Source organism: Belonocnema kinseyi, chromosome 2, assembly GCF_010883055.1.
Source record: "Belonocnema kinseyi isolate 2016_QV_RU_SX_M_011 chromosome 2, B_treatae_v1, whole genome shotgun sequence".
NCBI lineage: Eukaryota > Metazoa > Arthropoda > Insecta > Hymenoptera > Cynipidae > Belonocnema > Belonocnema kinseyi.
Window position 1 is genome coordinate 150,998,996 of NC_046658.1, and position 15,438 is coordinate 151,014,433.

A 15,438-nucleotide genomic window follows, 5' to 3' on the forward strand; every position below is an offset into this window, starting at 1 on the left:
AGAGAACATGTTTTCTTATTTCATTAGTTGAAATAATTTTACAAAGGGTATACTTATTACGATTCATTAAACATTAGTTGACTATAATTAAATATTGTACCTAGGCCAATTGAAATAATCTGAAAAGTATTTTTATTTGCTCCTCATTAAATTGTATTTTTTTCGTCCACACTTCGTTTGTAAAACTATCAAGAGTTTGTAACTGTTTTAATTAGTGAAATGAACGCAATAAATATGCAGTGAATGAAGTACACTTAAATATTCACAATCGATTAAAAATCCAGTGTTTATCAGTGGAACTCTAACAATAATCTCTGCACCGGCCGACTAATTTTGACAAGAAGCGCGATAACATATGGCCTTGCAGAGAAACGATAGCGGGAATCTCCCACTTACGGCTTATCAATGAGGTGCTTTTTCATTGTCAATATGTAATTTCTACATTATATCGGAATTACAAAACAAAACATACGAAGCAATATATTTCATAATGAACCCTGAAAAAGTGTCAATTTGAGAATAAGCACCCCTTAAGATCAGGATTATGATGAAAACCACGATATGCATCAGATTCAGTGGACACATTTCCTCTACAAAATAGTACGAAAAAATCGAATTAAATAAATTTAAAATTTCAGTGATGAAAACTTTCGAAGGAAAACTTTATTTCTTCTTAAAAAATCAGGGTCATTTGCAACCCCTCAACTTTGAAACAATTGTCATAGAATTGAGATTCCATGCCAAATAGTTTGGCATTGGAACTATATCGATACTTATATTTTACGACGAGATGGAAAGGATTCAGTTTCCGATGGTGAAATTTGGGGGTTGTTTTTCCTCCTGAAAACGTATTTTTCGCTATTTAAATTGATATTTTTTATTTTCTACTTTATATCCAAATCATACACAAAATATACGTAGAAATAATTTTTTTAGTTAACTTTGAAATTGCCGGAGTTTAAGGGTGAAATACCCTTAAACTTACAATCAGTTCTACAAATGAAAATCACGTAACACGCCAACACTAATTTTTTATTTTATAGTTAAATAAAGAAACGTAGTTTCCAATGGACCTGAAACAAATTTTTATACCAGAAAATCAACAAAAAAAAAGGAATTTTTCTTTAAAAAAAATTGAGGGTTGCAAACCCTTAATCAAAAATAATTGTCAAAGAATGGGAATTTGATGCCGAATATTTTGCCGTTGAAATGATATCAATATTCAAATTTTTTGCCGAGATATTAAAAAAATTCGATTTTTGAGGGTGAACTTCGAGGGTCGATTTCACCTCTTAGAATCGTTTTTCCGCCGATAAAAAAAATTGCTTATTACTTACTTTTTCGTACCCTACAACATATTGAAATTTCAAGAAAATTGGAGGCGGACACCTTGTAAGGGTTCCTTGTTAGATTTTAGACACTTAAAATGGCGGGCCAAAATTCAAAATATTGCTAAACTATTTTTTGAAAGTTGGCACCGGTAGGGGTTCGCTGATTTTGAATCTGTAATCAAAATGACAAATATTTAGAATATTAAGGAATATTAAGGCCATATTGTATCCATCATTTTGGATTTTCAAAGTCTGATTTCAGATTCGCGATCAGCGATCCCGAAAACCCATGTATACCAATTTTCAGATAAAATCCAAAAAAAGGCTTTTTTCATCTTTCTTTATAAGTATTAACAAATTATTTTAAAAAATTAGACCCTTCGCATAAAAATTTCAATTTTCTATCATCCTGCGACCATGGAATTGAAAAAAACCTGTGTAAAATCCAATAAAAAGAACGGCAAGTGTGTGTCTTTTCAAAAATATTTTTAATATACCACTAACATAATACTGCGACATTCAATTAAATACACGCCGAAAGTAGCGTTAGACTGATATTGGGGGGTTAGAAACGTAAACAGTAAGGGACGCTTGATCGCTTATATATATATATAATTAAAAATTTGTCATAAGGACAACCGCAGGATTTCGCCGGGAGCGGGTAATAATCTGGAAAATTGCACCCGCTCCCAGAGAAATCGCGGTAAAATTTCAGCCACAACCACGTCTCACGACCGTGAGATAGGTGGTTACAGTCTGTAAAGGAAGCAATAAGACGATCCAGCAAAAGCCTCGTGCACCCTAAGAACGAGGAGCGACCCAAGGTCTACCGCCTTTTGCATTTTTCCCACAAGTGTTTTAGCATATTCTTGACCCGCAGGGATGCTTTTTAGGCCATTAGCAAGTGAAAGCTTGGCACCTCCAAGAGCGCCGATGATAAGGACGATTAGTTTAACAGGATATTCCCGGTATAATCGTTGCAACTCCCTTATAAGGTCTCGATAGCTCTCTTTCTTTTCATTCTCCTTGGTTATGATGTTCTTGTCAGCTGGTGCCGAATATTCGATAACGAACATGGTTCGCTTCTCGAAGTCAAGAAGAACTATGTCAGGCCTCGAGTGAGCAACAGGAACAATTGTCGAGAATATAAAGTTCCAGTGTATGCGGCACTTCCCATTCTCTACAATTGACTCAATTTCCCTAGGAGCATTTAGAGGAGCGATATTAAGGTGAATGTCGTCGGAGTGACAGAGATGGTAATAAAGCATTCTTATTTCCGCATTGTGCCTTTGAATGTATGTCGTTCCCGCGTGAGTTGGACAACTAGATAGTATGTGAGTTAAATGCTCGGGGTGTGCATGGCACGCCCTGCAGCTATCATCGGGAATGTCTTAGCTCAAAATGTGGCGACGGTACGTTAAGGTGGAAATGACACCGTCTTGGCATGCAAAAAAGAAAACCTCCGTATCAGACTTCAATCCGTGCGATTTAAAGAAAGCAAACGTTAGCTCACTAGACATTGACTGATCCTTCACATTTCTGTGGAAGATACTGTGCATCCTCTTATCGAGGAGCTGTTCACGAAAGTTTTTCTTTCGTGCTTTCTTAATCCGCGCTTTCAAGAGTGAGTACTTGAGATAGATAAGATTTCATGCATTTTGCTCACCCCTAATACTGAAGTCAAGTCCGAGTGTTTCAGCAGACTCCTCCGCTGCTTTCTACAGAAACGCTCCTTTGCCCACTTCTTCGTGATCCCTGACCATTTTAAGAAGAGAGTCTCTTTCATTTGCAACTCTATGTGCTGTACCCAGAATAATCCTGTTGTGAAGACATTCAAGACTCAATATTCCGCGACCACCTTGACGCCGTGAGATGTACAGTCGCGGAACGGAAGACTTAAGATGCATGCTTTTGTTCATGTGCATAACCATTCTTGTCTTGATATCAAGAGATCTGAGCTCGTTCTTCGTCCATGGAACTACTACAAATAAATAGAGTAGTACCGGGACGGCAAGCATGTTCGTTGCCGATACTTTGTTCCTCGCCGACAGTTCGGAAGACCAAATCTGTCGGATGTGGCGTTGGTATCTGCTTCGGAGAGTATTCTTTATAGATGTCACATCCTCAATGCGGCTCTGTGGCACGTCCAGGTATGTATAAGTCTCTCCAGAGACTTCTATCAACGAGCTCAGGATCTTCAGTGATGCTATTAACTTTTCCTCCCTTCAAATAAATCTTGGCGCATTTGTCTAACGCAAATTCCATTCCAATTTCCTTAGTATATCGTTCGACAATTCCTAGAGCTAGATGTAGTTGCTCTTCGTTTTTAGCATAGATCTTAAGATCGTCCATGTAAAATACATGAATAACCTTGCACTTTCGATCTGCAGGTTTGCCGCACAAGTGCCCGTCGGAATGGCGAAGTGCTAGAGATAGTGGCAATAATGTAAGGCAAAGGATGAGTGGGCTCATGGTGTTGCCCTGAAAGACACCTCTTTGAAAGGTGACCTTGTTAGTTGTCACACAATTTTTTCGAGATGAGATAGTAAATCTAGTTTTCCAAAGCGGCATCAATCTCTCTACGCACCCAACTTTTTGCGGATTAACCTTTAAGATTTCCAAAAGACAGATGATAAGTCTATGGGAGGTCGAATCGAAAACTTTCCGATAATCAAACCAGGCCAGCGATAGGTCACGCTGGTAGAATGCTGCATCTTTACAGACACATCTATCGATGAGCAGGTTCTCCCGACATCCGGTTACGCCTTTCTTTGAGCCTCGTTGTTCATACATTTCTTGCCACACAGGTTCAATTGCCCGAACAATCCTATCATTTAGGATAGCTGTGAATATGTTATAAATTGTGTTCAGACCAGTTATTGGCCTGTTATTCTTCGGGTGAGCTAAGTTGCCAAATGCTGATGGGTTGAAGAAAACTTCTTCCACCAGAAGATTTTGATACAATCTGGTCCCGGTGCGGAATAGTTCTTGATCCCTTTTAATACTTTTTTCACCTCCTCGGTAGTGATGGGTGGGCATTCTTTATCAGATGTTATGTGGGCAACACATAACTCTTTGAACCTATTGATATTTTCTGAGTCTTCGTCCAGTCAATGCTGCACTTCGTAGACTTCTCTCCAAAATACTTCGACCTCCTCTGGTTTGGGTGGGTATTCGACAGTAACTGGAGGGTCTTGGAAGAGTCGAGATTGGTCTAGGGGAAACTGTTGATTTTCTCTGACCCAGCTCTCGCTCCGCTCGAGACTTCTCTTAGTGTCAGATAGTATCCATATTCTCTCAACAATATGCTGCCTGATGGTCAGCAGCTTTGACTTGTTAAGTGTGTGATAACGGGTCCGGAGTTCGCGCAAACTTTTGAACCTTGGCGGTAAAATTCCTGCCAGAAGTTGGTGCATTCGTCTTTTGGTCTTATGATCAACTGTTGTTTTTGTTTTACGGTTCGCATCGGTCAAAGCGCTCGCTGCATTATACACAAAATAATTGATAGCCCAGAGGTCAGATTATCCGGAAAAATGTCCACGAAGCTCGTCATCCATTTCAGCCAGATCTTTAGGCTTGAGAGAAACTTTGGTGTTGGTGTTCTTCCCGGTCGTAAAGCATCGCTCTTCCTCTATTGGATGCCTGCCCGCGGTTAGTCTTAGTGTCGCCTCTTTTTCTCTGCTGCCGGCTTGTTCTAGCTATGGTAGAGTAGGCGTTCCGCTTACATAGCATCTTTTTCGGAGTAGCTCAGCATGGTTTCGCAGACGTTGCTGCGAAAAGTGCGATAGCTCCGGGTGTTTCTCGCACCACAGAGCATGCAGCTGTGCCATGTAACCCCGTTCAGGAGCCACACTCGCATCGTAGCACTCTAGCAAGTCGTGATTCAGTCGCTCCGTCCACCCAAAGGACGCGAGATCCCGCCGATCCATCGCATTGAATCCATTTTCATTGGCTCCCCCAGGAGGGTTTCGTCCATCCTTGTAGAGCCCCGCATGCAAGGATAAGGCTGCGTACTCTGAGAGATCGCCCGGTATCACAGAGTCACCATTGTAGACACCTCACCCAAGTGCCATTCAGCTTTCGGCACGTTTTTCAACCCTCCGCTTGTGGGTTAATTCCTTCGGGACCACCCCTGGACAATTGTCCGCGACTGCCTATTTATTTTCGTAACCATATTCAGCAGAAACCCTTGATACAGGGACCCTCTATCCGCAACCCGAGGACGCGTTCGGTAGCTTTGTCATAGGCAACAGGAATATCTCCCTGGCAATCCTTCGAAATATATGCCTCGTAAGGGAGATATTCTACAGCGCAGGTCCATAGAGACTCCCACGCAATCGAGAATTGTGTAGCTTAGAGAGGGAGAGCCAGGGCCAGAGTATAAAAGGCGCTGCAGGACCAGAAGATGGACTTCTTGATCTTGCAGCTGAAAAGCGAAGATCGGCAGGGGTGAACCTGAAGGGAGATCTGGAGGACTGTTTTTCTCCTTATTCTTCCTTCCAACTATCCCCTTTTATGAAAAAGCAAGTATCTTGAAAGATTTCTTTAAGTATATTCTTACAGAAATATTCCAAGTCTTCTGATTTTGATTCTTACTCCTAGTAGAGAGCTAAGGAAGACTCTTCCTTATAACTGTCCAAAAGTCTACTTGTCAAATTTTGACGATCATTCGATGTTCAATGTAGAATCAAGAGACTTTTATTTTTGAAAGGCGATAATATTTGACAGGTTTCTTGTGGCAAATAGCCTCATAAATTCAGTAATAAATTTTTCTGTCCAAAGCCTGACCGTTTTCTAAAGCTAGTTAAAACTAAACACTTGTTTGTTTTCTCTCGAATATCCAAGAAACGTCGAGGACTCCTTGGCTCTTGGTCAACATTGTTCGAGGGAAAATACTTTAGCCATCTGGCATTCACCCTTGATATTCAGAAGCAACAGGGAGACTATAGGTCATCAGACTTATACGGCTACTGTTTAAAGTAGTAAACAATAAAAGAATTATTACCCGATTATTATCCCCATTGAGAGGAAGCCGTAAGAGTTTACCTGTTGTCGAATTTGCCAGATTTAAATCTGAAGGTTAGAGTTATATTGTTCGAAAACGTTCCCTACGGATATTCTACGTTTTATAACCATTGATGATATAACTGATATAACTCATCTGATTTAACTCAGAATTAGGAATCGATAGTTGTTAACCTATCTTATTTCTTACCTTACCAAAGTATGTTTTATTAGCGGAGTTAATGAGTTAGATTAAATCATGAGGGAATTATTTCATTTTTATTTTCTGAGAAATTAACTTTAGAATAGGGTTTAGCAATACCAATGTATGACTGGCTTAGCTCAGGCTTTTTTTAAATAAGATAATCGTAAGTGTAAGAAAAACCTTAGTGTTTCTCCATGCGAAGTACCCTTCCTTTTTATTTTTCAGTTAAACCATTTAAGAGTTTAGCATAAGTTAACTTAGCATAGAAGTTGCTGGTTACAATATATATATATTTTGTTGCAACCGCTCACGCCCTACTGTCCTGAAAAACTGCGTGAGCCAGCAATTCTTGGAAGGAAATAAAAAACGCATTGTTTAAAACTGATAAGTCTATTTACTCAATAGAACATACATAATTGTGAGAAGAAATGTACAGAAATCAGAGACTTGGATTTACTTGGATATTGGATATTTGAACGAAACTTGGATATTTGACAAGTTTAGCAGTAACTATTAGAAGAAATTGTAGAATTTTTAGAACAGGTTAAAAAGAACATCAATATCATTGAGGAAATTAGTGGACTGATTGTGACGCCCGTTTTGTTGATGTATGTGGGTCTTGGTCGGATCCATCCCGCATATCAAGGTTTCGTTTTTTAATATCTTTTGATGCGGCCTTTTTATTTGGTTTAATCGCTGCATATTGGATGGTAAATACTCCTTGTATGCCTATAAATACATTTTCGACGCTCTCTGGATTCGTCGTCCCGGGAGTGTAATTTTCGAAACTCTTCTTATCGCGCTTAAGGATCACATATTCGGACTTTCCATTGACTTCCTTTCTCAAACTGATTTCAAATGTTCTCGGTAGATAAAACATTCTTGATGTGTCATCGAATGAAGCCACATGAGTACCATGATTAACTGTATTTACATAAATCTCATATTCGTTAAATCGTTGAGTTGGTTGATTGTTCAACCAATGGGGTGGTATCTGGCTCGCATAGAGAGGAACACTAAACCCTCGGTTTGTACCAAACAATTTAACCGTAATCGTACCAGTTTGTGGACCTGATTTAATGAGAAAAAATTTTTCTTGATCAAATTTATCTTCACCAGAAACTTAGTAATACAGTGAAACCCTTCAATAGCCCTCCCGTCTATAGCCTTTCCGAGAATTTACAACGGACCGCAGGTAGATGTAACACGAGTTAGGCGGAGTGCGCGGGGTTCAGAATAAAATAATTGTAAATTAAAATGTAAAAAATAGGGGAATTTTAAAACTGAATGAAGATTGTTAAAATCAAGATTTTACCATTTTCAATCATTCAAATTGAATAATTTCAGATCAAAGTTTTGAAGATAGGACAATTTCAAAATAAATAACTTTATATTATAATCTTGAGAGCAGGAAAATGAATAATTTTAGAATGAAAATGTTTAAATAATTTTAAAAATATTAAAATTCCAAATTAAATCATTTTTAACTCTTACAAATTGAAAATGGCAAAAATTTAATAATTCTAAACAAGTTCAATAATTTTATGTGATAATTTTGAAAGTAGGGAAGTAATTTGTAGCTCTTTTAAATTGCAATGATCCAGAATTGAATAATTTCACCTTCTTAATCGAAAACTTCGAAAATTGAAAAAATTCCAGATTAAAATTTAAAAAATAGGACCATTTCGAATTGAATAATTTTTAACGCGTTGAAATAGAAAATGTCCAGAAATGAATAATTTGAGAGTAAAATTTTAAAAATAGAGCAATTTTAAAATTGAGATTTCACAATCTTTAATCATTGGGGCTCCGATTCTCACTCAGGCGAGCACTCAAGCGTGAACAAACAAAAGCGGAGTGAGCTGTAACGAGTTAGTTCTCACCCAGCGTCAGCCCCGAAATCGGTGCTATAGAATAGCTTTATTGTATTATAATTTTAAGCAAAGAAGTGTTTTCGAATCTTGTATAATTCGAATTCCTTTTCAATTTGAATGAAGAGAACTTAAGAAATCTTTGAGGGTTCTTGAGATACGAGTAAAAATGTCCAAATGTGTATTAATCACAATAGCTTTCTTTTACTAGTACATTAGAAAATATATAGATTAGTTTCGTACTATAAAGATTACGTTTCCACCAAAAAGCATAATTTTCAACAAACGACGTCAATTGTATACAAATAAGGATAAATTAACTACCAAAACTGGGACTGTTATTCATCAATTAAAAAAAAATATCAACTAATAGTTTAATTTTCAACTTAGGAATTGAAGTTTTAATAAAAGGAATTAATTTTCAAAATAAAATGTCTAATTTTCAATAAAATATATATTAATTTTTCAACTAAGTATTGAATACTCAATACTTAAATTTCTAGTTGAAAGAATGAGCTTCGACGCAAATAGTTGAATTACAAAACAAATTGGTTAACTTCGAACTAAGAAAGGTGAATTTTAAAGAGAAATCTAAACATTAAAATTTTTAGTTAAGAAAATTAATTTTTAATAACACAAATTTTTCACAGAATACATTCATTTTAACTGAAAAATTAAAATCTTTATATAAAAAATATTTTTATTTTTATTTAAAGGTATTAATTTCCTTAATTAAAAAGAGTCAACAACATAGTTACATTTTCAAAAAAATAAGCGAAGCTTCAACAAAAAAGATTAACTTTCAAGCAAGAATATAGATTTTGTACGAGATTGAACAAAGTTGGAAGACATAATAATTTTCAACCATCTAGTTAAATTTGTTCCTAAATTGATAAATTTTTTTTCCAAAAAATGGAATAGTTAAACTTACATTTATAATAATCAATTTCCTTGCAGCAAAAAGATAAATTTCCCAACAAAATAATCGAATTTTAGACTAAAGAAATGTAGCAACTGTGACAAATAATTTTCAGTTGAAAAAAAATATATTTTTTACGAGACAAATAAGCAACAATTATTTCAATTTACAAACAAAAATTCTCAACAAAAGAAATAACTTTTCATTAAAATATATAAATTTTCAACAAGGCATTTAATTTATATCCCCCAAAAATATAGTCAACTAAGTATGGAATACCTAAATTTCCATTTAATCAAAATAAAATAAAAAATAAATTTTTAACCAAAAATTAATAATTTATATTTTGCGTTAAGAATATTATTTTTTTAAATCAAAGAAATAAAGCTTTAAAATAATAATGCGTTTTTAACGAAAAATATCAATTTAAGAATTTAAGAAATTACATAAATTTTCAACACATTTTTATAAAGCGATAGTTTTTTGTTTTAAACAATTAAAAATTAATAAAACTTCTCTAGGCCTGAAAGAATTCTTTAACGTGCAAATAGATTCTACAATACTTTTCGAAAATTTTGGTCAACCAAAAAGAATGATTTTGCACAAAAAAAAAGTATTTTTTTAACAAATCGGTTCAAACATTCAACCTAGTACTGGAATTTTAAACCAAAAAAGATGAATTTTCAATTAAAAAATTTAGTTCTTCGTATTTAAATTAAAATCTATTATTTTAAATACCAACTACTAAATTTTTTTCTTGAAAATTCATCTTTTTTTGTTTAAAATCAACTAAAAGGTTGAATGTTTGAACCGGTTTGTTAAAAAATTCTTTTTTCATAAAAAATTTATCTTCTTGGTAGAAAATTTCACTGTACTTTGTTAAATATTAAACTGTTTTATTAAAAATTTAGTTTTTCTGTTGAAGGTTCATTAGTTAGGTTACAAATTTATCTTCTTGTTGGGAAAATTAATTTTTTCGATGAAAATGATTATTTTTAAATTATAAAATAATATTTTTAATGATAATTTGACTCTTTGATTTTTTTGTAAATTTACGTGTTTTTACTGAAAATTTAAGTACTAGATTGAGCACTGAACCACTCTCCTGAAAACAATATTTTTGGTTGAAGATTTATTTCTTCAGTTAAAAATTTGTATATTGTTATTTGAAAATTAAACCACCTTATTCTTTTTTGTAGGAAATTAATCTTCTTGGTTAAAAATTCATCTTTTTGATCAAAAAATAACTATACCTGGTAGAAAGTTGAACCACTTAATTAAAAATGCATTTTTTTATGAACATTTATCATTTCAGTTTAAAATTTGTTTAATATTGTACTCAACATGATGCTCGAAATAATTTTATTCGATATAATTTATTCTCCAAAGGTTTCCATATTAAAGTTCATCTATTTATTTAGTTGAAAATTTATCTGTTTTAGTAGAAAATTAATCTTTTTGATGAAAAAATTAGCCATACCCGGTATGAAGTTAAACCACTTCATTAAAGATTCATTTTTTCAATAACATTTATCCTTGTATTTGCAAATTCGTTTCATATTGTATTCAATATGATACCCGCGCGCGTCCGAACTTGCTTGACCCGCGCTGGAGGTCGATGTGGTGGTCAGATAAAAACCAAAACTTTTGAACTACTACAAAATTCAAACTTTTTTTTCACCACATTTTTTGAAAAAGATTATAGAATCAACTGGAACGCAGAAGAATTATTTCACAGGTGAATAAGTTTAATTAATTTTTAATTGTTTATAACAAATGATTAATTCAACAATAAAAAAATGTTTTTACTAGCAAACAATTTTTCGGCGCAAAGTATAATTCGTAACAAAAATTTTCATAACTTTATTATTAAATTTCGACAAACCGTTTACGAGTAATCCATCTTTAAAAAATTTTTTAAATTATCAAGAACTTTGATTGTTAATTACTTAAAAAAAAATGTATAGCAAAAATATTTTAGGGAAGTTATGTTGATATCAAAACGAATAAAAAACTTTCGAAATTCTTTGAAAATAGAAATATGGATTTAAAAGTGGCACACATGAGATATTTTGACGTTAATAAAAAATTCAAGGAATTTTCGGTATCCGGCGCAGATACGCTTGGACATTTTTAATCATATCTGGGAGAGCCGTTAAAGATTTAAAAAAATTTCATTTGCATTGAAAAAAAGGAATGCGTTTTGGAAATTTTAAAATAATAATGTTAATATCGTATTACCCCTAGGAGCAGGAGCAGGCGCAGGAGCAGGAGCAAACGGGCGAAACGGGGGAAACTGGGGAAACTGGGGAAACTGGGGATACTGGGGAAACATACACTTTGTTTCCTGCAAGAATCCAGCAATTGTAAGAAAAAGACTAGCAGCACTTATCTTCATTTTTTCGAACAAAGAAACGAGTAAGCGGACTCGATTAAAAAATCAACTGTGATGAGTTGTTTGATTAATGCCTGCCATTTTTATACCAACTAAAACGCCGTCTAAAATGCGCTTGTCATTTTGATTTTGAAAATAACTAGAGTTGTAGGAGAAAGATTGTTGGAACACCATTTCGAAGTTTTCCGTATTTGCGAAATTCATTCCGCTGGGCGATTTAAAAATAATCAAACATTCCAAAAATTCGAAAACGGAATATCAAATAATTTTTCATGCCATTTGCTTTTGTGTGTTTAAAAATGCAAACACAGGCAGAAAAATAAATTCCTTAAAAAATACGGACGTTTCGATGTTGATTCCTGATCAATCGAAATATTTTAGGATGATACATGATGCATTCAAATTTGTTTTCTTTTTTCGAAATCTCATGCATGTCTTAAAACTCATTTTCCAAAAAATTTAAATTTTTATTTTGAATATTATTTGTTTCGATTAAACCAGTAACTGCGAATCCTGTCAAAAATTTATTTTTTACAAATTTGCATAATATTTACTTCTTTTCACATGAACAACTTTTGTCTATTTATTTTTTTATAGCTTGAGTCACTTCTCCAAAAACTTAATTTTTTAATCTTTAATTTTGTTTTTTACAAATAAAAGCGAAATTGGAATTTTCTATTTTCTAGCCCAATTCAAACAGTTCGTAAATTTTCAACCGGTAACATGAACTTTCTATTGACAATATTAACTGCATACACAAAAATTGTCGTCAAAAAACTTAGTTTAAAAAATTAATTTGCACTTTGGAAAAATTAATTTTCAACCAAATTTTCCACCAAAAAGATTAATTTTTCACTAGAAATAAATAATTTTTAACAAAATTTTGTAATATTTAATCCAATTTAAAAGCTCTAATAGTTATATTTCGAACAAAAAAGAGTTAACTAGCCAACACAATAGATTCAACAAAATGCAGAAATTTTCGAACAAATAGTGGAACTTTAATCTTGAAAAGATTTTTGTTCAGGCAAACATGATATAATTAAATTTTTAATTTCAACCTTAATTTCTAAATAAAAAACTAGTTTTTAAATCAAATTAATAATTTTTAACCAAAAAGAATACAGTCAACCGAAGAAGATACGTGTTTAGTCAAACATAGAATAGTTACATTTTTAATCAATAAAATAGTCTTAAAACAATTGAACAAAATTGTTGAAATTTAAAAAAAAAGAAGATTTTTCAACTAAAATAATAATTTTTAAGTCAACTTACGTAAAATACGAAAAACAATTTTGAGAAACAAATTTGTTATCAATAACTTTTGGTAGAATGTCTACTTTGGTTTCAATCGTAAATAATAAAATTGAAAACATAAAAATCAATTTTGTACCCAAAAGAAAATTAAAGAAGTGAATAGACGAAATTGCTCTCTCAACTAAGAGTTAAAACTCATCCAATTTTGTTATTAATAATCTTTTGAAAAGACTTGCAGTTTTTTTAATCAAAAAAAAAACTTTGAAGATAAAAGAAATTAAATTTGTTGAAAAACGACACAAGGTACAAAAAAAAGAATAGAAAAAGTTGTTCACCAAAAAAGAATCTACTGATTTGCCACTATGCATTTTTAGAAAACACGAGTACATTTTCCTTTAATCGTAAAAGAAAAGTTTTTGAATAATAATGATTACGGAAAATGAAAAATTGGGTAGGGAACAAGGACAAGAATTTTATAATCAAGATTTTCGATAACCCTGATATAATGTTCTTGTTAGTATATTAATTGCCTTGTATGTTTTTTGGTATTTCATTCCTCATAAAGATTAAACGTTTTGTTATAAATTTCATTTTTTTCTGAAAATTCAACAATTTCGTCAAAAAGCCATTCTTTTTGGTTGAAATTAGACTTATTTTCTTGAAAAAATATATTTTTTGTTTAAAACACATATTTCGATGTTGATAAGTCAAATTAAACAGTAGTTTGGTTGAAAATTAATTTTTTTTTAATTTGCTATTTGATTCGAAAATTTATCTGCTTCAGCAGAAATTTTATATTTCTTGGATGAAAACGCAACTTGATTACAAATTATCTTCTTTCTTTAAGGATTCAATTAATTTGTTTAAACTTTTGGTTGAATGATTTTTTTAGAGATTCCTATTTTCAGTTAAAAATTCATGTTCTTGGTAGAAAGTTCAAAAATGTTAGTCTAAACAGATATTTCTAAATAAAAAATTTAACTGCGTGAGTAAAAGTTAAAGTACTTCTAGCAAATTCTTTTTCATAGAACGTCAGGGAAAAAAACCAACTCCGAAAGACAAATGTAATAATTATTATTTTAACCAAGAATGATTTTCATTGTAATAGAAAATAGTTAAATTCAACAAAAAACAATGAATTTTCAAAATAATTACTTGAATTTTGAACTAGAAATTAGTTAATTAATTTTTCAGCTTTAAAATAAATTTAGAAGAAAAAAAAGGATTATTCAACCAATTATTTTAAGTTTCAAGATAGAAAATTAATCTTGGACAACAAATATATTTTTATCAAAAGTTTTAAGCATTCAACCAATTAGTTGAGGTTTCAGCGAAAAAGATGAATTTTTAATCTAGGAAATCAGTATAATTTTTTTCAGTTTTAACCATTCTTGGCATGAGAATATGAATATTTTCTATTTTTTAACCTAAATTATCTATAACGCAGATAAAGTTAAGTGCCGAAATTATTTTTAAAAAAAGTTTGATGAGCTGCTTTGATACGTGTTAGAAGAGAAAAAATTTATCTCTGTAAAAAATATTCCAATTTTCTATTTGTTAACACAAATTATTTGGAACAAGTAAAAATGTTAACTGTTAACAATATTTTATGGTAGAATGAGTATAATAAACTTTTACGATACATGCCAGATCAAAAAATTTGTAGATAATTTTTGGTCGAAAAACATTTTGCTTTTTATTTCTTCTGTGACATATATCGTTTCTTCAAAAATTTAGTTTTTTTACTTGCCAAGGCTTATAATTTTTACTTACACTTAGAACCATTTAGATTCGTAGATAAAGTAACGTACAAAATAAAAGTCACATAATTGTCATTTTCAACATTTAAAAATTTGTTTAATCCAGAAAATTTGGTTAAAAAAATAATTAAAATTATTTTTCTTCAAAAAATAAAATGACTTCTTTCACTCTTGGATCTGAAAATATTGTCCATTTCTTTCTATCTACAGCTGTTCTCTCCTAGCACATTCAACAAACCCCGTCTAATTTGCGAAAATTTAGAGCATGCACAAATTTCAAAAAGTTTTAAGAATCATCCGGTACAAGATCGGCGGTAGAAAACTGTATTTCTGTGAATAAATTTGACCAAAAAAGTCAAAAATTTTATTTGATTCAAAGGTTCTTTTTTCAAAATCATAGCAGATTAAATTCTTTACGTAAATAACCATTGAGGCCGATTTTTGCCATTTTTGTTTCTAGCATTTCCGGAAATTTTAGGTAATTTTTGTTAAATGTATAATTTACACAACATGTTAAAACGTTTCAAATTTTAAAATTAAAAAGGTATTTTGCATGTATACTAGAAACAGTTTCGTTTGAGTTTCAAATTTCAAAATATGAGGGTGGATTGATAAGTTTCCGGCCTGACCAAGAGATGGCGCCACTAGGCCTACCTTGAGGTGGCGTTCTATAGTACCATCCTTAGATAGCTTGTA